Source organism: Panicum virgatum, chromosome 7N, assembly GCF_016808335.1.
Source record: "Panicum virgatum strain AP13 chromosome 7N, P.virgatum_v5, whole genome shotgun sequence".
In the NCBI taxonomy this organism is placed as follows: Eukaryota; Viridiplantae; Streptophyta; class Magnoliopsida; order Poales; family Poaceae; genus Panicum; species Panicum virgatum.
This window is the reverse complement of record NC_053151.1, coordinates 18,316,609-18,337,846: the sequence shown is the minus strand read 5'-3', so window position 1 is coordinate 18,337,846 and position 21,238 is coordinate 18,316,609. Positions and strand designations below refer to the sequence as shown.

Sequence of the window (21,238 nt, the reverse complement as noted above, 5' to 3'; positions counted from 1 at the left end):
CTCTCCTCCATGGATCAAGGAAATTATTTATATGGGAATAAGGCTAAAACAAAAAGATTGAACTCATGTAATTTCATAATTTTGTTCTCCTACTAAAATAATAGAACTTCATCCAAAAGTTTGAGGCAAATGGGCCTCCAAATGGCAAATCTATACTATGGAGATTTAGATCTAGCTAAAGTCAAAGAGAGCTTCATTTTGAGCCTTCAAAAATATCTAAAGAGTATAGGAAAAACATGGGATTTTCTTCAAAAAATAAAAAAATAGAATTGCTATCAAACCTACTACAGTCCTAACTCGAAGGAAATCAAGTTTAAAACTTTTTCTCCTCCTTTCTTTTATTTCTTTTGTTGGAATTTCGGGTAGGACCTCCCCCGAGCAAACAATGGGCTGTTGGTAGGAGAAAGAAGGGCGGCCTGCAAATTTTGTGGGGCATTTTTGGTGACGGGTGAGGGGTGACCCACCCCTAAGTGCCATTTGTAGGGCGGGTCAGCTCATCACCTGCTCCTGAAAAAAGCGCCTATTTTCAGGAGTGGGTGATGGCGTAACCTGTCGATGAAAATATTTTTCCAAGCGGCAGGTCAGTTGCTACAATATTCCTGCTCCCTTTGTAGAAGCAGATTACCTTTTTGATCTGCCTTGGAAAAAAAAATCAAGGTGTCACCTAGACATAACATATATTTAGGCTTATAGCAAAATCTATACATTTATAAAAATCAAAATGACTAATAATTTGGAGGCTTTTCTAGTTTACGGTCGCCCATTTATTTTTGTTGGTACGGTCGATTTTTCGACATCCGCTATCTTTCCCTTTTTGGCATTAGATACGGGCCCATGCATTCATTTTCGGTGAGACGACAAAAGTAATCCTCATGTTGCAGTAAATAAGATCGCCGCCCCCACCCTCCCCGTTTCGCTCCCGCACCCAGGCAGGAATTATTTCTCTTTCAGGAGCGATTCTTTTTTTCTGGTTGTGAGAAAATCGTGTGCTAAATTTGCATGGGGAACTTTGAAACTATTGAGAGTGTGTAAAATATTTAAAACAAACACTTTTCACTACAAAATTTATTGAACACAAAAGTTGTGTTCCAAATTATTTATGCAAATTTGTTCGGTTTTGCATGTATAGATTTCGTTAAAATAAAAAAATTATTGGGATAAAATTGTTTGAAAAATTTTGGGAACAAATTTCGGAGAAAAAACTTTTTAAACAGTTGAAATTTAAATAATCTGAAAGAAAAAATAGAACCATAAATAAAAAAACTAAAATAAAAAAATTCAGAACCAAAAAATAAGATACAAAAATATTTTGAACAGAAAATTCATGAACCAACAAAAGTTTTATAGACAACTTTTTTAAAAAGAAACTATAAAACAAAAGAAAACAAAAAAAATGGAGGTAGCCGTCGCAGCGCTTTCGACTCACCAGCATAACTGACGAGCAAAAAGCGCTGCCGCTGCGCCGCAGCTCCTCCGGCCATGCCGGGCTCCGTCATCACGGACGCTGGCATCGTTCGAGCCATGCATCCCTACCCGTGGCGAGAGTTCTAGCAACGGCCCGCCGCCTCCTTGCTCGCTAGAGCTCCGCACCCGCTGGCTGCCGGCGAGAAGATGATCGCCAGAAAAGAATCCAGCAAAGAGAAGAGAAAAGAGGAGAGAGAGGAAGCGGAAAGGAGAAAAGAAAAGGAAAAGACTAGACACTGGACGAAGATGGGAGGAGTTGAGGAGATAGCGACGTGGGCGTGGGACCCCCACATGAACTGGTCTGCGCCTTCTGCGAACTGGGCGGGCACGGGTCGGATTGACCGTGTGGTGGCTTCCGTCCGGGCACTGTAGAATCAGTACTGGGATAATTTGGGATGGCAGAGTATAAGACTCTTTGTGCTGGATAGAAGGCTTGATTGATTTGCATCCTGCAAACACAGAAGTGAGAGACCGATACCGCGCAGGCGCTATGAGTAATCCAGCAGTTGGTGCTGCCGGCGGCGACGTCGAGGAGGCCACTTGCTTGCACGCTCTAGAGCTCATCTCCGCCTCTGCCGTCTCTATGACCGTGAAAGCCGCGATCGAGCTCGGTCTTATCGACGCGCTCATCATGGCCGCCGGCCTGGCGATGACAGCGGACGAGCTGTCCGCGCAGCTCCCTGCCGCGGACAAGGCTGAAGCGGCCGCCTCGGTGGACTGGCTGCTTCGCTTCCTGGCGTGCTACAACGTGGTCAAGTGCTCGACGGAGACAAGCCCAAGCGGCGAGCCGCTCCGGCAGTACACGGCCGCGCCGGTGTGCCGGTGGCTCACCAGTAACAGCCGCGAGGGGTCGCTAGCGCCGCTGGCCAAGTTCGCCGTCGACAAGGACTACTTGCCCTCCTGGTAAGTAACCGAATGTTTGCATCAGATTACAAATTTACAATTACGGTTTAGATTTCATCCCACCATTCAAGGAATCATCTTGAGGCTGCGGTGGCCGGCGGTGGGCCAGCTGCTTTTGAGAGAGCCTACGGGGTTCCGATGTTCCAGTACATGGGGACGAACACTAGGTTGAACAGGCTATTCAACAAGGCCATGGCGCAGCAGACGATGATGGTGATTAGCAAGCTTCTGGAGCGCTTCAAAGGGTTCGACGGCATCAGCGTGCTCGTGGACGTTGGCGGTGGCACCGGTGCCACACTGGAGATGATCACTTCTCGGTACAAGCATATCAGGGGAATCAATTTCGACCTGCCTCATGCCCTCTCTGAGGCGCCGGCTATACCAGGTAGTCTTCTACTCTTCTTCCAAGTTGCCGTCGGATCTGCATGTTTAATTTAGGTCGATCCAAAAAAGTCGAATTGATATGGTCAAACATTGCCATGAATGTTGATATGAACCTAAAGATGCTAGTCATCCAATGCAAATTACAACTTTATTTCTTAAGGTGTGTTTGATTGAGCTTTGGCTTTTGAAAAAGTTGTTGTGAGCTGTAGACCGTAGAAAAGCTATTGTGGGCTGTTCTGTTAACTGTGAAAAGTTCAAAAGCCGTTAATTTTTTAAAGGTGACAGGTGGGTAATTTTTTTCGAAGTTGTCCACCTCCACAGTAGGTAAAAGCAGGGGGCTGATTTCAGTTTTGTATTAGAGAAAAAACAGTTTTGGCAAAATGTAGCTTTCGTAAGTCAGTGTGTTTGATTGGCTTTTCGCTTTTCAAAAAGCAAAAGCAGTTTGAGAAGCAGAACCAAATACACCCTTAATGATAACACTTAAAAGCTAATTTGACCAATCGACTCCTCATTTGTCTAGCTGTCTCTACTACTGCTGCAACGATATGATACACCTAGTGCTGGTTCTTTGTCTGGCCGTAGAAAATCAGGTTCCGCAGAGAGATACAGACTTTCAACCATCCCAAAATAATGTAGTACTCAACTTCGCACAGAGCTTGGCACATTGTTTAGACCAGCATAATATAGAAATCAGGTGCCCCTTCCAAAAAAGAAGTCTAGCATGACAAGGTGTGTTAGTCAAGGCACACAATGTTAGTTCAGTTATGACTATGATGACTCTAGAATATACAAACAGGATATAGCTTAGAATTTCTAATAGAATTCAACTTGCATGGTAGTTGGATTAGGACATTATAAATAAAATAGCTTAGTTAAATTTATCAGAATCGGCTGATGAGCTGTAGGAACATTGAACTTTGTGACAATGACTCGTATGTTTGTTGGTGTAGAGTGTCTCCGGGATGGGCTAACTCCACACAGTAATGAATGAGCACGCCAAACCAAGCAGGAAATGTTCTCTCTATTCCATGTGTCCCATCAATGAACATTACAGGGGGTATTTATAGGTGGCATTATACCACCCATGTACAATTACTCTTCTACACCCTTACAACGGTCATATTCCTATAATATTACTAGACGTACACGTAATTTCCCTAATACAAGTTGAGTGCGCCACAGCTCAGACGGGCCCACAACTCCAGATAGTCCTCTTCGGCCTTCTCGACAAGGACCACATGGCCTGTCACTTATTCCTCGCCAATGCTCGCATCGTCCGGTCTTCGCGCGTTTTCGGCTTCCGACCCGAAGATGAGCGAGGGCTACGTGGCTCGTTGCTTACTTCACTGTGACGCTCCCGTCGACCGGTCCTCGCGAGTCTTCGTCTTACGATCCGAAGACAAGCGGAGGCGGAAACGTCCTGTGTACACTCCCGAGGTCCTCGCGTGTCTTCGTCTTCCTCCCCGAAGACAAGCGAAGGCGGGAATCTCTTGTGTTCACTCCCGATGTCGGCTTCAATATTCTTGCCGCCCTGTCTTCGCGAACCTTCGGCGAACGGACCGAAGGTGGTGTCCCCAACAGTAGCCCCTCGGAGCCTCGGTCCGATCCTCGAGAGGGGCGCGGCTTCGACCCTGTGGACGCTGTCGGCATCCTGAAGCGCCACCCTTCGGGCTAGGCGCCGCGATCGTAGCTGACGAAGCACAGTCCATGTCAACCTACAAAAACTGTAGTGTCGTCGAGGAAGGAAAATTTTTCAGGGTTAAACCGTTAGTTCGCGCCAAAACTGTCAGATTTAAAAATTCGGCGGGAATTTCTGTGCTGGTTCGAGGACTTCGAAAGGATAGAGTTACCCCCCGGTCTCTTAATCTTGGACATGCAGCGCGGGGCACAGTTGTCTTTCCACCTCGCGGCGCCGCCGGTGCTGGGTTTCTCTCGGTCGCCCCCTCCTTTAAATAGTGGCACCGCGAGCTGTGTGTGTATTACCTCTCGTCGCATTCTGCTTTACAGCCTTCTCACTTCCCCCATCGCGAAGATTCTCTCTGAAGTCGTTCTTCGTCGAACTCCTTTCGCGCAACACTTCAAGAGTGGCGACCGCAGAACAAGTTGCATCTTCGGAGATGGCTCTGAAGAAGGACCAGTCAAAGGGGCTAACGACCACCGTACTCGGCCTGTCGAAGATGACGCCATCCCTGCTTGACGACCTGGCTCGTCGTGGCTTCGTCTCCGCGGACGACGTTCGTTCGCCTCCGACGGGTGAAACTGTCGCTCATCCCCGCACTGACGAAGTGGTTGTCTTCCGTGATCTATTCACTGCCGGCCTTCGGATGCCACTCGACCCTGTGGTGGTTGACATCTTTTGGTTGTTCAAGGTATTTTTTGCATCAAATGACTCCCACTTTGATCATGCGGCTCAACCTGTACATGTGGCTGGCGAAGACCTGCCCCCTTTCTCCAAGCGCCGAAGGCTTCGCTCGTGCCTTCAGGGTGCATTATCAACTAAAGAAGATTTCTGTACAGACGACGGGAGGCACAGAAATATCGGCCGTTCCCCAGTATGGCTGTTATACCTTCGCCTTCCACAAGAACCTGCCAAGTCCAGTCACTGCAAGGAAGAACAAGTGGGCCAATGACTGGTCGTCCCACTGGTTCTATCACAAAGTGGCGTTGGATACAGAGACGAAGACCCATCCCCTCGTCATCGACCACATTGCCGCTCTTGGCAATGTGCCGAAAGTAGCTTCCCACGCTCGAGCCGAAGATGAGGCGCTGTTTGCACTGCTCCGGAAGCTGTCGAAGACCTTCGGCACCCGGGATCTCATCGAGGAGTTTGTCGCATGCAGCTGCTTCCCAGTCAGGGCTGGCTGGACGATCTCAAGCTGGTTAACCGAGGATCGATGGATAGAGGGTATTCCTCTACCTGATTTTGTGTCCTCCTTCAACCTTCGGACCGATCATGAGTTTTCGTTCCTCGCTTCCTTCTCTGCTGAACCTACCTCCCCGCTTTGTTGCTTACATCTTGTGCTTCTTCGACCTTGTAGGAGTTGACCCTGTTGTGATTGAGAGCCGGGCCGACGAAATGGTTGGACCGGTCTCGAAAGACGAATACATAGCTTTGGTGAGTCACCTCAGCGGAGTTCGGCGGAACCAGGTGTTCCACGCTTTGGGCCTCTCCGCTCCTCGGCGGGCAGCCGTGGCGAAGCTCGCTGAAGGTCAGGGCGCCGCCCCCACAAGTGCCTTGGAGAAATCAAAGAGGAAGCGGGTGTCTTCGACGGTGGCGCCAAAGAAGAAAAGTCAGATTCTGGACGACATCTTACGGTCTCCACTGCGAAGCAAGGGTGACTCCGAAGATGATCTGAGCGAAGACAGTAACCATCCCAACACAAAAGCCCCTCCATTCGCTACTGAGAAGGTGCCACCGCTGAGGGCGGTCCCCCCGAGCCTGGACCTCGAGTTCAGCACCGCCCAGGAAAGTGATGATGATGATGGGCGCGGCGACGAAGATGAAATTGAAGTCGACTCCCCACGCCGCTCTCATGCCTCCCGTGAAACTGATGCGCTTGGCCATGACACCAAAGCGCCATCCCAGCACGACACGTCTTCCTCCGGTTCCCGGAACGGAGGCAACGGCGGCGACAACAGCAGCAGCTCTTCGGATAGCAGCAGTTACTTCATTCGGAACGCTGATCTGGGGGCCGTGGCTACTGAGCTAGGTGCGAAGCCTATAGCCGTGCGTCTCGGTGGCAACATCGTGAAGTCTCTCTGCTTCGAAAGCCGGGACCGCGAGCGCACTCTACTGGCCGCGGCTGGGGAATCATTCTGCTTTCCGCTGATGGAGAAGGACCTGATGGACACCGAGCTGAAGAACATTCTTGAGAGCGCTCAGGACCTATCCCTCAAGGCCTTCGTGGCCGCGCGGTGTGCTTCCTGGCAGCTGGCAGCCGAGAGCAGCTCGAAGTCTGCCATGGCGGATCTCGAGGCGAAGGTGGCCGTTCTCGAGAAGGAAAAAACTGCCCTGTAGCAGCGCCTCGCAAAATCCGCCGCGGAGAGGGATACCCTTGCTTCGGAGCTCCTGGCGTCGGTGGAGCGGGCGGTTAGGGCCGAAGATGAGGCGAAGGCTGCGAAGAAACTAGCCGAGGACGCAGAATCCTCCCATGAGGTGATGTGTACTCGGCTTCGCACTTTCAAAGAAGCAATCAAGACCGGGTCGGAGAAGCTTCAAGAAGAGCTTCCGGAACTCCTTGCCAGTATGGGCTTGTGGCTCCGGACATCTTCCCGGATGACACCGATACTGTTGGCCTGGAATCATTTTTCCAGTGGCTTCGCACCTGCGTTGCCATGGTCGAAGCCGAGGCGCACTTCCACGAGGAGATCAGTGCTGTTGTCGTCGTCCGCACCTTGAGCGCCGCAGTATATGGGCTCTTTTCCGCCGAGGCTGGTGCCCCGGGCGGAGTGACGAAGGCCCAGCTTCGCTCCCTCCGTGACGCAAACTTCCGCTGGCCAGGTGAAGAAGCGGTCCGTCCGGAGACGCTGCCCCCCTTGGCGAAAAATATTGCGAAGAACTTCATGGACCACTTCTTTAAGGGTGAAGGCCGTGCTATTGTGCGTCGCGAGGTCGAGCGCATGAAGCTCCAGGTGATTGTCTTTCTTTTTTGTTGTCAACCTTCTTTGCTACGGAAACATGCTGACGACTTCTGGTTGGTGTCTTTCAGCTTCAGGCCAAGGCCGATGCCATTGCGGATCCAATCCTTAAGGAAGTTGCGACTACCGAAAGGGGACCTGGCGGCGAGGGAGATGGCGACGGAGGAAATGTTGATGCCGGTCGTGGAGCCACCGACCGAGCCCCGGCGCCCGAAGACCAAACCACGAGGGGCTCTTCTCACCCTGCAGCTGGCGAGGTGTGAGGGTCGTGGTCGTGTGACTGTCCACTTTTGTGTTGTAATTAACATTGTTTGGTAACTAACACCTTTGGTGTCTGCGCAGGACCTTGCGTTGGCCCCTGCGCAGGTGACCGAAGGTGTGCTTCCTCGCATTATGAAACGAGGGAATTTCTATGTCTCTGGTGCGTCCTGGGTGAAGCTCCATGCTCGTTATCCTTCAGTTTCGTTTGAAGAGTTTTGGGCGGGTAGGGTGCGCGTTTACGAGCTTCGGAACACCGATCCGAAGTGCTTTTTTGCCGAGTTTCAGCGTGATCCAGTGAAACATGCAAAGATCCTTGCTGACCGCATGCTTCGTCGCGAAATAAAACGGATTCTCGATACTGATAGGCCGTATAGTGCTCCCGCCGGTCTCCGTGAGCCGAAGCCGGAGCCGGTGGACGAAGAGCCCCTGTCACCTCATGAATTTATGTACCGACGCAAAGGCATCTTTGACAAGAGCTCTAGTTAATTTGCATTGCCCTCGGTTTCAGGGGACAACTTCGAAGTGTTTCTTCGGCAGACGGCCGAAGAAATAATAGATGTGGCGGTCCGGGAGATAATATCTGAGATGGACCGCCTAATCTTCGAGGACGAGGCCTCGGATGTAACTATGTAATTTGTTTCTTCGTGCCTTCGCGCGAAGTGTATCTTCACGGTGTAATAAACCTGTACTTTGTGTGTAATAAACTATGTAATTTTTTGGCGTTTATCCTTCGACTGTGCATAAATGTATGCTGCGAAGCACCACCCCCCCTTTGCGCGGACGAAGATAAAAACGCCTTTTGGTTCGTTCATCGTCGCCGGCATCATGCATGTATATGTTTTGCGAAACGCCACCCCCCCTTTCGCTCGACTGGTGGGGATGATGATTGTGAGGCGGGTTTTAGCCCCTCCGGCCTCTTGTTTTAATTATGCATGCCTTGCCTTCGTTCTTTCTCGTAAGGAATTTCACAGGGATCTCCGGCTCATTAGCCGGGGAGGTCACGCCGTGCCTTCGACTTTCGCACGACAGGACTTTCCGCCTTAGGCTTTCGCACATAAGGACTTTGTTAGGGGACCTTCGGCTCTTTAGCCGGGGAGGTTCGCGCCTAGCCTTTGGGGGCCTTCGAGACTCTTTTTGTGGGGGCCTTGTTTATATTTCACAAGGGGTTACATAGGGTTCCGCCTCGTTAAAAACCTCACACCTTCGGTGCCCGGATGGACACGCGAAAGCTTCCCTCATGAGGAAAAGAATACGGGCCCTTCGGTACATTGTGCCGATTTACACAAATGAGAAAAAAGAAAGAAAAAAATTGCTCTACAAGCCCCTTCGGTTATTTCCCTCCAGTGGCTTTTACATCTTTCCTACACGTAGTACTTCTGTAGCATATCCTTGTTCCACGAATAAGGGTCTTCGGTGCCTTCTAGCGTGTGGAGCCTGCAGGCCTCCGGCCTTGCCATAGATGTGACGATAAATGGATCTTCCCACTTGCTGTGCATCTTGCCTTTTTGCTTGGTCTTCGGTATTCTTCGAAGCACCAAGTCCCCTTCTTTGATGTCTCTGGGCTTCACTTTCTTATTCTTCCACCTTCGTATTTCTTCTTGATATTTTCCCAGATTGATTGTTGCTTGAATCTTGCCAGCTGCGATTGTGTCGATTAAGGGCTTGATGTCTTCTTCAACGTTTTCTGCCCCTTCGGCTGTTCTCCAGGATTTGAGTTTGATTTCCTCGGGTGTTACAGCTTCTTCGCCATACAGTAGCTTGAAGGGGGTGAACTTCGTGGTCCTGGACTCAATTGTGTTATGAGACCATATGACCCTCGGCAGCTCATCCGCCCATTTCCCCTTCGGCAGCTCAGTGATGTTTTTCTTGATGCCTGCGAAGATGATGCCATTGGCTCTTTCAACCATGCCGTTGGACTGCGGGTGGTAGACCGACGCGAAACATAAGTTGGTGCCAAGTTGATTGGTGAACGCCCTGAAAGTTGTGTAGTCAAACTGCTTGCCATTGTCCACTGTAACCTCCTTCGGGACCCCGAAGCGGCAGACAATGTTCTGCCAAAAGAATTTCTGTAGGGCTCCGGTTGTGATATCCCTGAGTGCTTTGGCTTCGACCCATTTGGAGAAGTACTCTACCGCCACAGCGGCGTACTTGTAGTTTCCCGAAGCTGTAGGCAATGGTCCAACAATATCAATGCCCCATTGTAACACCCTAATTCAAATTTCAGTAATTAATAATAAATTTAAATTGGTTTTATTTAATTTTCTAGGATTTAATTTGCTTAGCCTTGCATTTATAATTTAGTTTTGCTTCATAAAGTATGTTGCACTCATGCTGGTGCATGGTTTTATTTTGCTTGTTTGCATAGGAGTTTGAATTCAAATTCGATTTGAATTCAAATAGATTGGAGTGATGTTTGAAATAGAAAAGAGGAAAGGAATTAGAGAAGCCCAAACCAACTCAAACCGGTCCATGGCCCACCTTCTCCTTTCCCTTCAGCGCCCGGCCCAGTCCTTTCCTTCTCTCCCCACGCCGACCCAGCTCTTCTCCGTGCGGCCCGGCTCGCCCACCTCTCCGCTCGGCCCACCAGCAGCGCTCATCAGCACGCCCTCTCCCCGCTCAGCCCGCGTCACGCGCGCGCGTTGTCCTCGCCGCTCTGGGCCGCACATCAGCGCCCACCCCAGCGCGAGCGCACGCGCGAGCCCAACTCCTGCTGCGTAGCCCCACCTGCAGCGACCGGCAGCCGCGGCCCGCCAGCGCCTCGCGTGGACGCGCTCCCTCCGCGTGCACCATCCTCTGCGACCCCACCTGTCGGGTGGCCCAGCGCGACGCGCCCCGCGCCCCACTCCCCGGGTCCACCTACCAGAGACAGGGCGTCCACACGCGCTCCCTTTCCTCAGCCCGCTCACCCGCACGCCCGTTACTCTCTCTCACCGACGCATGGACCCCTCCTGTCGGCGTTCCCCTTCCCACCTTCCTTTCTTCCCCGCGCAGAGCCTGCGCCCGAGTCGCCGGCGAGATCACCGGGATATCCTTCCCACTGTCCCGCGCCACAATCCTCGGCACCCTACCTTTAAACACCCCCGCGACCCCCCTGCGTCCTCACCTTCCCTCTCCGCAGCCCCAAACCCCGACGTCCATCGCTCCACCCTTGCCTCACCGAAGCAGAGCCACTGTGCCACCATAGAACCGCCGCTCCGCCGCTCCGCCGCACCCCAACCCCACCGGAGCCGCGCAGAGCCTTTGCCTTGACGCCGTGAAGCTCCCCGGAGCCACCACGCTCGGCCTAGATCTCTGCAGAGCCGGAATCGCGCTCGGACTTCACCTCCGGTAAGTTTTGATCGCCGCTCGATTTGCACGCCGCCGGCGATCACCTTCGCCTCTTGACCCATGGTACCGCTTCGCAGCGCCATCCCGCGTCGAACCGAAGGATCCAGACGCCGAGAGGACCTCCGCAGCGCCCCGTCCGCAAGCTCTGCCTCCGCCCCGCCGCCATTGCCGAGCTCAAGCTTGTCGTGCCGCGCGTTGATCCACTGTACCGCCACCTCTTCCTCGACGACAGGGTGCCTGGGAGCTTCGTGTGGTGGTAAGCAACCGACCCGCCCCCTTTTCCCCCTTTTCTGCGCCTCCACGCTCGCCGGCGTAGGCCGATCCGCCCCGCCGCCATCCCTATGCGCCGCCATGATGCAGCCCTGCACTGAGCACGGGGTCGAGTTCGAGACGTCGCGCACGTCACCCCGGCTCGGGAATCGGGACGAATAGGGCCCTGGAGGGCCGTTTAGCCGAACTCCGGCGACCCCGCCGCCATGCGCCGCTTCGCGCTAGTGCTCCCGCCGCCGCCCACGCCCCAAAAAGTCTGATCCATCCGATCCCAGATCGACGGTCCAGGATCATTTCCACCCGAGTCAACAGAGAGGTTACCAGTCAGCGCTGGTCACTTTTGCATAAGAGCCCCTCGATTTCTTGGTAATCAACTCGCGGTCCAAGTCTGTTCAAAAGTAATTACGGATAGGTTCTATTTTTAATGTTTAGGCCCCTGATCTTTCCAGAAATAGTGCCCGCCGTCCAGCCATAGTGTTTTTGTGAGTTAGACCCTAGATCTATAGTTTAATTATGTTTAGGCCCTCGGTTTCTGTAGAAAACCCCCAGAAACTTAGTTTTTGTTACAGAAAAGCCCCTGGACCTTGTTTTTGCTCTAGTTTTCGCGTTCTAGCTTCGTTTTAGGTGTTCTTTATGTCCACGCGATCGTTGTGATGCGTAGATTAGTTCTAGCTTAGTTTTGTTTGCTGTTTTTATGTATTGTTGTACTGTTTCTTAGTGTTTGCCTTTATTTGCATGTATGTGTATGTGCTGGACTTGTTTTGGCATTGCGATCGTGAGTAGACGTTGAGCTACCGGAGGAGCCTCAGTACTAGTACAAGGATCCATCTTCTGAGCAGTTTGAGCAGCAGGAACAGTTTGAGGAAGGCAAGTATAACATGAACACCACCTATCACCTTTAAATACATTTTCATACTGCATTTTAATACTGTATGCCTATAAGGATTTCCTAACCACTTTATATCCTTTATATATACCCTTTGGGTTGCATTTTGGTTAGTTGTGCTAGGTGCCGCGCTATAACACACTTGGTCCTTTTTAATTAATTTGATTAATGGTATATGCAACTTAATTCTGAGAGTGGCCCGTTTGAGGGGCTCACGTCTCGTTAAAATTGGTTTTGTTAGAAACATGGTTTAGGGGGGCCAGCACGGTGCTTACTACCTGGTTGGCCACTCTCCATAAGGACCGGTTCATAGAGCGACAACCTGGGACAATAGCGCTACCACAAGACTGGAATGGGACGTTCTTGGCTTACTAATTAGGTCATTTTGGTTCGGGGGTAACTTACCGACAGGGCAGGAGGGGTGGTGAGCTTCAATGGTGCCCAGGCTACGAGGCTTGGTCTGCGTACCCCTCGAGGTGGGTACCATCGTTGCGGAGCCTGATTCCTTAGCGGTTACACCTTACCAACGTGTCCTTTGTAACGGCCTCGTAGTGAGTTTGCTAGTCATCTCACCTAAGGAAGTGTGATGAACAACTAGCGTAGCTCACGACTTGTGGGTAAAAATGTATAACCTCTGCAGAGTGTAAAACTGGTATACTAGCCGTGCTCATGGTCATGAGCGGCCCAGATCCTCCTTTTGATTAGTGGGGTTATCTCCTTCCGACGAGGGGGGGGGTGCCTCTCGGGGTTACCTTGGTGGTTTCGGTTTGGTTCTCAGCAGTAACATGATTAATTTTGATTAATTATTATGTAACTGGGTTTATGGTAATTCATCAACTTGTAGTAAATAGCTTTAATAAAATTTTGCCAAGACTTAAAAGCTAATGCAGTCAGTCAGCCAACCTAGAGCCTCATAGTTTGTGTTATACTTGTTGAGTACAAGTTGTGTACTCACTCTTGCCTACTCTACTCTTTTTCCTCTTGGGGACACTCTACTGCTGCTCTGTTCCTGCCGACGCGAGGGAGTTCGCTCAGCGCTACCAGGACTACGAGGACTTCTAGGCATTCGTCTCCCAGTCGACGTCCCTGTGGTGCCCAGCTTCCGAGAGGCTTCGTTTATGTTTTACGCTTCCGCATATTCTGTATCAGACATTTTGTCATTAATATAATAAATAACATTCGTATTCGCTTTATTATATCTTTTTACGTGATATGTGCTGTGATATACTGTTCATTCTGTTGTATATACGTGTGACTTGATCCTGGCACGTATATGATTGCTCGGTTTATGTCCTTTTATAAACCGGGTGTTACACCCATCGTGCGAGGGGCCATACCGGAGGCAATAGCTGCACCTCGTCGGGTGGGAATTTGCTATATGGGGCATGCTTTTGGCAGTTTGGGCATGTGCGAACCACATCGTGGGCGTCCGCCATAGCTGAGGGCCAATAAAATCCTTCGCGGAAAGCTTTGCCTACCAGGGCCCTCATTGCTATGTGCGAAGAACACATCCCTGCATGTATCTCTTCAAGCAGTTGTTTGCCCTCTTCTCGTGAAATGCACTTTAGGAGCAGTGCACAGACTCCACCTCGGTATAATTCTTTGCCTATGATTATGTAGTTCCTGGCCCGAAGTGCCATTCTTTTTTCTTCCTTTTTGTCCTCCGGGACGAAGTGTCCGCGAAGGTATGCCATGATTGCAGCCCTCCAGTCTTCGCTAGTTATGGCATTGATGAATTTGGCGGGTTCTTCGGCACAATTGACGGAGGCCTGCTTTAAAGTTTCGAAGAATACATCTGGCAGTAAAGGATCGAACTGTGCTGCTGCCTTTGCCAGCTGATCAGCCTGCTTGTTCTTTGTTTCTAGAGAAACTGCGGATACTGAACTCGAGGAAGTATTTCTCCATGCTTCGCACTGCTGCCAAGTACTTTGCCAACTCCGGCTTGAGAGCTCTATTGGACTTGTTGATTTGGCCTGAGATCAACTCTGAATGTGCCCTGATCGACAATCTTTGCGCTCCCAGCGCTCTTGCTTTGCGAAGACCCAAGAGAAAGCCCTCGTACTCTGCGACGTTGTTGGTGCATCCCTTGAAGTCGAGTCTGACTGCATACTTCAGCTGTGTACCCGAAGGTACAGTCAATACTGCCGAAGCTCCTGCTCCATCTCTCTGGTAAGCCCCATCGCACTCGAGCTGCCATATTGTTTCTATCTTCGGCTGTTCTTGCGAAGGTGTGGTTGGGGTCTAGTCGGCGATGAAATCTGCCAAGACTTGCGACTTGATCACTGACCTGGAGACAAAGTCAATGGTGTGCTCGGCTGACTGCGCAGCCCATTTGCCTATTCTGCCGGAGGCTTCTCTATTTTCAAACATGTATCGAAGTGGAAAAGAGGTTGGGACCTTGACCTTGTGGCTCTGGAAGTTGTAGCGAAGCTTCCGCGCTGCCATGACCACCGCATACGCCATCTTCTCCATTTCTGAATACAGCAATTTTGACCCGTTTAGGGCTTCAGAAACGAAGTATATAGGCACCTGTGTCAATGCCCCTTCGATCGTGCGCTCGTCGACGAGAGCAGCACTTACGGCTGTGCCTGATGTGGAGATGTACAGCCGTAACTCCACTTTATCTGACGGACTGGACACGACTGCCAATTTTTCAATATATTGCTTTAGGTCTTCGAAAGCCTTCGTTTGCTCTTCGCCCCATTCCAAGTTGCCAGAACCTTTCAGCGCCTTAAAAATGGAAGGCACTTCTCCGCAGACTTTGATATGAATCGGTTAAGCAAAACCAACCTGCCTGTCAACTTTTGCACCCCCTTTCTTGTAGTTGGCGGCTTCATCCGCCTGATGGCTTCTATCTTCTCCGGATTTGCCTCAATTCCTCTTTCAGTGATCATGCATCCCAATAATTTGCCTCTTCGGACTCCGAAGATGCATTTGTCCGGGCTCAACTTCAGACCATGACGGCGAAGGTTCGTGAATGTTTCGCGAAGGTCCTAGATATGATCCTCCTTCTTCTTGCTTCGAACAACAACATCGTCGACATATGCGGAGATGTTCCTTCCCAGTTGATCTCCCAGTACTTTCTTGATCATTCTGTTAAAAGTGCATCCAGCATTGCGGAGGCCTTCTGTCATTCTTACATAGCAATATGTCCCGAAGGGGGTGGTGAAACTGGTCTTCTCTTCATCTGCCTTGTTCATGAATATCTGGTGATAACCTGAGAAACAGTCCAACATACTGAGCATCTCCGAGCAAGCTGCTGCATCGACCAGGGTGTCAATGCGTGGTAGTGGGTATTCGTCCTTCGGGCACGCCTTGTTCAAGATGGTGAAGTCAATGCACATTCACCACTTCCCGTTCTTCTTCGGCACCATGACAACATTTGCTAGCCATTCCGGGTAATGGACTTCGTGGATAACGCCCGCATCTAGCAACTTTTGTACTTCGGCCTGAGCCGCTTTTTGCCTTTCTTCGGACATTGTCCTCTGGCCCTGCTTTACTGGTTTCGCCTTCGGGTTCACCCTGAGCTCATGCTCAATGAACTCTCAACTGACCCCTCACAGATCCGAAGAGGACCAAGCAAACACATCCTGATTGTTGCAAAGAAACTATATAAGCCTGGCTTCCTCGGCCTCTTCAAGCCCTTTTCCGATGATTACCATTCGGTCGGGCACGTCTTCGCACAAGGGCACCTTCTTCGTGTGTTCTGCCGGAGATACTCCTCCTGACTCTGGCTCTTCTATGTTTTCGACGTCGGTGTCCTCGCCCTGTGTTTCAATGGCATGGACGTTCTTGTTACCAATTGATGCATTGTCTTCGCATCTTCTTGCTTCTTCCTTGTTGCCGAAGACTGTGATAATTCCTCCAGCCGAAGGAAGCTTCATGCACAGATACGACTGATGGATTACTGCTGCGAATTTGACCAAGGTGTTGTGCCCAAAGATGGCGTTGTAGGGGTAGTTGATGTCAACCACATCGAAGGTTATTGCTTCGGTTCTTTGTGCTGCCCCTTCGCCAAATGTGACATTGAGCTCTATCTTGCCAAGTGCTTCGATTCTCTTGCCTCCGAAGCCAATGAGCGGATACTGCGACTTCTTCAACACTGTTTCTGTGAGACCCATTTTGATGAAGCACTACCACATGAGGATATCTGCAGAGCTCCCATTGTCCACCAAGATTCTCCCTACATTATTTCCTGCGAAGTGCACTGAATTCTTGCCGATGTTTGCCCTTATGATGAGGGGGTCATTATGTGGGTAGTGCTATAGCCGAAGGTCTGCCTGCGTGAAAGATATTGGGACATGCGACCAAGTTGTTCGGAAGCATCTGCCTTCACTCACATGAGAAACAGTTCTGAAGTATTCTTTGCATTGCCTCTTCGTCTCCAACACTGGTTCGTTTGACCCTCCGGAGATGGCGTTGATGATGTTAAACCTACTACCGGAGGGACATGCTCGCTCCGGTATCTGCCCCGGCTCAAGCTTCGGAGGTGGGGGTAAACTTATCAGGTCGTAAGACTGTGGCGTGGAGCTCCTCGACCACGTTTGACTATACTGTGGAGGTGGTAGCATTGGTACTGATTGTTGCGGAGGTGGTGCATATGGTAGCGGATTGTAGTTGTAAACCGTGTATGACACCGGCCAATTTGGAGTAGGAGCCCAGGTGGTTGCTGTCGTCGAAGACTGTGGTGGCAACTGCGAGGTATGATTGACTGGCTTCGCTGGCTGGGAATTCTGCCGATCAAAGTCTTCTTTTCTTTCAATGGCAATGGGGCATTCATGTGTCCAATGGCCTTTGTCTTTGCCGTGGAAATAACAGAATGGAATTTTCTCCCTTCGACCGCCGTTGTCTCTTCGGCTTTTGTTGTGTCGTTCTTCGCGATGGTGACGCTCATCGCGGTTGGACCTTTCCTCAAGGCGGTCCCTCTCACCTTTCGCCCGGTGATGGTGTCTGGGCTCTCGGGGTTCTTCTTCGGAGGCATTGTTCACCGTTCTTTTGTGCTTCGGCTCATCTGCGTGCCACGGTTTTGAGTGGGACCTCTCGGTGCTTCGTGACTTTTTCTACTCACTCTTCTCCTCGAGCCTTCTTCTCTTCACACGGTCGGATTTGCAATATTCTTGCATTATCTCAAACAGCTTCGTTACTATCTTCGGCTTGTACCAGGATATGTGCTCTCCGCATGGTCCTAGGTTGATCCCCGTTACCACCGAATCGATGATGCTTTGGTCGGCGACTTTGGTGCTTTTGCGCGAAGCTTCATGATGCTCTGAAGATATTCTTGCAAGGTCATGCTTCCTTGCTTGAGATCGTGAAAATCACAGGATGCGACTTTGTCGGGCCTCACGGCATGGAAACTTGCACATAACTCGAAGCGAAGCTGCTTCCAAGACAAAATGGTTCCTGGTGGAATGTTTACATACCACCGCTGCGCCAAGCCCTTCAATGCGATGACGAGCGCCTTCGCTTTACACGCGATACCTCCTCCTGATGCTTCTATGGTGGCTTTGTATTTCAGGAGGAACTCTTCGGGATCTGACTCCCCATCGAACTGCGGCAATATTGCTGGGTTGAGGCGATGAGGCCACTGCACCTCCTCCAGCTCTTCGGACAGTGGTGATATTCTTTGATGCCTTCTACGGTAGTGCTCTTCGCCGTCTGACTCAGAATGGTCAGAGATCTCTTCGACCGGCACGAACTTTGGGCAGAACCTTGGTGGTTCATGTTGCCGCGGGTTGATCATAATCATCTCCTTCTGCGGTGGTGGTGGTGGTGGTGCCTGCATTTTCTCGAGCTGCAGCCGTTGTGCACGGAGTTTCTCCTGCAGCGCCTTGCATCGAAGCTCCTCCTCCCTCAACTTGTTGTACTACTCTTGACGCTCTGCTTTGGTGAGCATGGTCTCCTTTCCCTTCGCTCTAGTGATCATTTGTCGCCCCAAAGGCTTTGCTTCCAAGGCTTGCTGCTAAGCTCTTCGTGCCTCTTTGATGCGGGCGTCGATGCGACGCATCGCCGCAATGTCTTTGGCTGAGACGCCGATGTCCAGAAGGTTGACTTCAAGCTGGCCGTCTGCGAGGGCATCGATGGAGATGCCGTCGCTGCTGGTCCCGTTCGCCTGTGTTGCCACCGCTTCGCCCTGCAAAGGTGTTGTCATTGTTGTCGTCGTGTCCTCCGAAGTGGCAACGGTGGTTCCCTTCTTCATCGCCGCCATGTGGTGTATCGAACCGACGGGTGGACGCCAAACTGTTGGTGGAGAGTGTCTCCGGGATGGGCTAACACCACAACAGTAATGAATGAGCACGCCAAACCAAGTCGGGAGTGTTCTCTCTCTATTCCATGTGTCCCATCAATGAACATTACAGAGGGTATTTATAGGTGGCGTTACACCTCCCATGTACAATTACTCTTCTACACCCTTACAACGGACATATTCCTGGAATATTCCCGGACATACACGTAATTTCCCTAATACAAGTTGAGTGCGCCACAGCTCTTCAGCCTTCTCGACGAGGACCACGTGGCCTGTCGCATATTCCTCGCCGATGCTCGCATCGTCCGGTCTTCGCGCGTCTTCGGCTTCCGACCCAAAGACGAGCGAGGGCTACGTGGCTCGTTGCTTACTCCGGCGTGACGCTCCTGTCGACCGGTCCTCGCGAGTCTTCGTCTTCCTCCCCGAAGACAAGCGAAGGCGGGAATCTCCTGTGTTCACTCCCGATGTCGGCTTCAATATTCTTGCCGCCCTGTCTTCGCAAACCTTCGGCGAACGGACCGAAGGTGGTGTCCCCAACAATGTTGTTCTACAGATAATAACATATTGGTATGATCTTTAAAATAAACTTTTTCTTAATGTCTTAATGTGTTTTATCGTAACTTGTTGTTGATAAGGAAAAATGTGTTGAATAAGAAACATAGGCCTAGTAGTTACTCCCTCCATCCCAGGATACAAGACCAGTCTCAATGGAGTTTCATAAGAGTTTCATGAGCATTTAATTTTGCTGATATGGCATGATATTTATAATTAGAGAGAAAGTAGAGTTTCACCCCCATGGCACTCATCTGGCTCGGTTACCTTGTTTTTGCTCTAGGTAACGGTACAATAAAACCATACATTGAGACTGGCCTAGGCGTAGTCAAGCTAGGCACAATCTTCAATAATAATATTTGACTCTTAATATCTCCTATAATATAATGTTTGTAGCAATAAAATTATAGTTATATGAAACTACGTTTAAATATGAATACAATGATATGATTGTTATAAGACTATTTTTTTATACAAGATTGATTGTAGGTTAAAGTTTGAATCTTGAATTAATTGACCGCCTTGTATCCTTGGACGGAGGGTGTAATTTATAAATAATTCCTTTAAATAACTGTCTAGTTTAGAAACAGAAAAACACATGCTCAAGGTTTGCCCAATCGTTATTATAGGCCTTACAATTCTAAAATACTCCCTCCATCCCAAATTATTAGTCATTTTGACTTATAGATTCATAGTTTTTGCTCTCTCTCTCTCTATCTCTCTCTCTCTCTCTATCTATATCTCCCTCCCTCCATCCCAAATTATTAGCAAAGTCTATGAATCCATAAAAGCCAAAACAGTTAGTAATTTGGGACTGAGGTACCTGGTAATATCATACTCTTCATCACTAACAAATACATCAAAGGCTGGTCAAAACTACCATAACTGTTTTTCCAGATCTGTATGGCAAAATTTTAGGCAAGTTCTATGTATTCGGGAAAAGGGGGCTGGGAACTGAAACAAAAAAGGAGTGTTAAATTGTCCGTAAGATTATTAGTGATGAGCTTTAGATGCAGGTGTGCAGCATGTACCAGGAAACATGTTTGAAGAAGTGCCCTATGGAGATGCAATTTTTCTGAAGGTATGTGCACTATTTCATTTGTTGCCTTCTTAAAATCCAGTTTAAAAAGTGTTCACATACATTAAGCTAATTTTTTATAGTTACAAAATATTTAATGTGACCGAAACTCGGTGTCGATCAGGGTCGAAATGAACAACTATCAACTAAGCAATATGCTTATCCATGTCTTTGTTTGCAGTCAATCCTCCATCTACAGAATGACGACGACTGCATAAAGATCCTTAGGAACTGCCACCAAGCCCTACCAAAGCATGGCAAGGTGATTGCCATGGAGATCGTCTTGCCGGCGATCCCTAAGGCCGCGCCGATGGTACAGAACCCGTTCTGCTTTGATGTCATCATGCTCAACAATTTCCGGGGAGGGAAAGAGAGGACAGAGCAGGAGTTTTCCAAAGCTTGCAAGGAACTCCGGCTTTGATGCCGAGTTCCGGTCAACCTACATCTTTGCCAACTATTGGGCTCTGGAGTTCTCGAAGTAGTGATCAATGCATAGCTAATTATACGTACTAAGTATTATTATATGGACACTAAATTTTAAGTACCTTTGCTTATGATGTGTGTTGTGCTTATAATGCATATATATACTTTGCGCTTGATTGCATAAGGTGTACATTGCACCACCTGGGTGTTGGATTCTGTTTTAGTTTGACACAAAAAGTTTGTTCAACGGCAAAATTTTCAATTGAAGATTCAAAGTTCTAGTCAAAGCAAGTCGAAACATATTTAATTCAATTTTTTTCAATGCACATAAAGATAAATGTCTGAATGGACTTGCCAGAAGCGCATAGTGGATCTTTTTTGCTACGGTTGCCGGCCATGGCGAGATGAGCAAAGATGTATCCTTTTATTTTGATCAAGAATTTTACTTCATATCACTAGATTTTGAGACTGTCCTTATTTGCAAGCTTATCATGTGTGTAGTATCAAGTTGAAAGAAGAATAATCCCCAAAGAAATGTATGAATCTCACTTCAAGTGGTTTGAATCTACATGTGGTATCTTTGCCATCATTAATTCCATATCTTTCAATTCATTTGAAGCTATCTCCATGCATAATATGGATTAATATCCTGATCTTGTCTTAATTGACTTGTTGTGCATATGCTTTGCCTTCCACGATATGTATGCACACACTTAGGGGGGAGCTAAGTCTATGTTATGTGAGTTTCATGTCCATGATCTTGCTTGCATTCCACATCCAAAAGATCATGATCTATGAAACTCTCCCT

At 49.5% G+C, this 21,238-nt stretch overlaps 1 pseudogene; it reads left to right on the top strand.

Moving 5' to 3' along the window:
- Positions 1–1,645: 1,645 nt before the first annotated feature.
- On the top strand, positions 1,646–20,559 carry LOC120680653 (annotated as a pseudogene).
- Positions 20,560–21,238: the final 679 nt, after the last annotated feature.